Source organism: Morone saxatilis, unplaced genomic scaffold, assembly GCF_004916995.1.
Source record: "Morone saxatilis isolate NCDOM2014 unplaced genomic scaffold, NCSU_SB_2.0 Contig23, whole genome shotgun sequence".
In the NCBI taxonomy this organism is placed as follows: Eukaryota; Metazoa; Chordata; class Actinopteri; family Moronidae; genus Morone; species Morone saxatilis.
The window spans coordinates 523,063-525,711 of record NW_023339796.1 but is presented as its reverse complement, the minus strand read 5'-3'; positions in this window follow the sequence as shown (position 1 = coordinate 525,711).

The window sequence follows — 2,649 nt, the reverse complement described above, 5'->3', positions numbered from 1 at the left end:
GTCAGAAGCAGATGAAAGCAGCAGCGTCTCCTCTCAAGTATCCTCCAGTCCCTCTACAGAGGTTTGTTGTAAAGCGTCGCCCCCTTGTGGAAATCTACAGTAATACTACCACACAGTGACAAACAGCACTGGTTCCCAACCTGTTTCCTTTAATATCACTGAGTAAACTGACTATATTTGATGGATATTTCATATTATATTCAATGTATAACAATAACAGTGGAGAACAGCTGATAAACTGAACAATGAACCCAAACAGTGAAACACATAACTGCAGGAAGTTTGTGTAAAACCATTTGGATGAATTTTAAGCAAAGATAAGTTTAACTGATATTTTTACGAACTTTTTATACAATCTTCTCTCTGTATTATGTATTTTTTTAAATCATTTTTTAACAATAATGTAAGGGATAATGCCAAAATCTAAAGTTTTTTACAAGCCATACTTTGCTTCCGTGTTAACGCCTCAGGTCCTTCCTAATACCTGAAAGAATCATTACCATCCCATAAGGTTCTGTTGCAGTAAATCCCAGTAAATAAGACGAACCACAGATACGACTCACGTTATGCAACGAGCCAGGGAGCTAATGTTATTCTAGCACGATTCAAAGTTAATAAAACAGTAAATATAATTTGACAGTATGCTTAACAACACTAGCTAGCTATCAGCCATGACATCCCAAATCAATATCAAGAGTTTCACCAGTAAAAGGACATGTGTACCTCCTGCTGCAGACTGAAGTAATGAGCTGAATGGTGGACGGGATGAGGGAGGAGTGAGTTCAGAGGGGCAGTGTCGGGCCGTGGTGTTCAGAGGATGAAAGATGACACTCAGTGCTGTCAGATAGATTTATGAGATATTCACATTTTTATATAAATGTATATAGGTATAATAGTATTAATAGGCTTGTCTGTGGACAGGTTCAGTGTTTTCCTCTCATTGTTCTATCAGCTCTTTGGTTGTTTTCTAATGCAGGACGAGGCTATTGATCAGTGAAGGCTCTGTGAAAACACACTGTGTTCAGGTTTTCAGCTACAGTCATTAAATTGGATGTAGATTTATTTACTTATGGGTCTTCCTATGATTGATATGCTGCTATCATTAATATAATACTAATCATTTGAACCACAGGCCGTCAAACACTTGACAGCAGTGGAAGATCTCTTACTTAAAAGCAACAATAAGTACTTGAGTTCAAGAAGCTTTACATTTATTGTATCTTAATTATTTGGAACTTTGATTTTAAGGGGTATATATATATGTATATATATATATATACCATATATACAGTTGGCCCATATGTTGATCTGTAACTGGTAACTAAAGCTGTCAGATAAAAGCAGTCGAGTACAATATTTCCCTCTTAAAGGTGGAGTAAAAGTATAAAGTACAGTAAAATCCAAATCAATCATATTTAAAGGCCCAGTGTGTAATATTTATTTAATATAATATTCATATGGATGTTTTCATTAGTGTAAAATCACCTGAAAGTAATAATTGTTCGTTACCTTAGAATGAGACGTTTTACAGTGGTTCGCCATGTGGAACCACCATGTTCCTACAGTAGCCCAGAACAGACAAACTGTATTCAAATGGTTGCAATCTACAACTTCCCCACTAGATGTCGCTAAATCCTATAGACTGGTCCTTTAAGCCAAAGTACTCCCGTCGTTACTTTCCACTGTTACTTTGTGATTTGAAGCTCCTAAAAAGGTGTTTTTTTATACAGAAGAACACAAATATTTTGGGCAGTCGAAGGACGTCTTACAACACTGAGCCTGAGAGAGTGAGAAGATTCAATGAAGCTGCATTTCGTATTGTTGGAAAACAGAAGCACACCTGCCTGGCAGCCGGTCCAAAACCAATATTGTTCTTGTGGGCTGAGCGAGAGGAGCTTCTTCTGAACAATTGAGGGGCGGATGGGCGAACTTTGGCCTGCGTGTTTATCCCTGTATGTCCTGGAGTTTCACTTCTACAAAGGTTTCTGTGGAAGGAAACTTGCAATGTAGTAACGGTGGATTGCAGTTAATGTGTTATATTTTGAATATAATATGAAATATCCATAAAATGTTGGGAACCACTGCTGTTCCTCTCCAGCCCTGATTCCCTCACAGAACTCGGTTTAGTCTTGTTTGTGTTTGGCCATGAAGTTCTTGCCCAGCCCGGGTTGGACAGAAACACAAATCCTGGTAAATATTAGCTTTAGAGTCCAGTTGATGTTAGTGGTAAACAAAAAGCAGCGAGAACCACCGACAACAACCGAGAACTAATCACGAATAAACACATCTTTTATGTCCCTGGAACAATCTGTAACATCAGATCTATTTTTACATTTAATGTGGATTTATATAATAGCAGGAAACTTAAAGCTGGTGTCTGAATGGAAAAGAAAACAAAAACATGGTGTGTTGGCAGAAGAACTAATCCATGTTTGTTTTGTAGGCGGGTTTGATTGCAGATCAGGGAGGCAGCAGGTGGTTTTTGGGATCCATGTGGGCTCAGTTTTCAGCTCTGTGGGGTTTTTTATCTCAACTGTGTCTGGGGCTTGTAGCAGCTGTAGTTTCAGTACAGTTACCTCGGTGGAGAACATGATATACTGACGCAGATCATCCAGGGCGTCGGTCAACAGTGACAAACACTGAACGCTG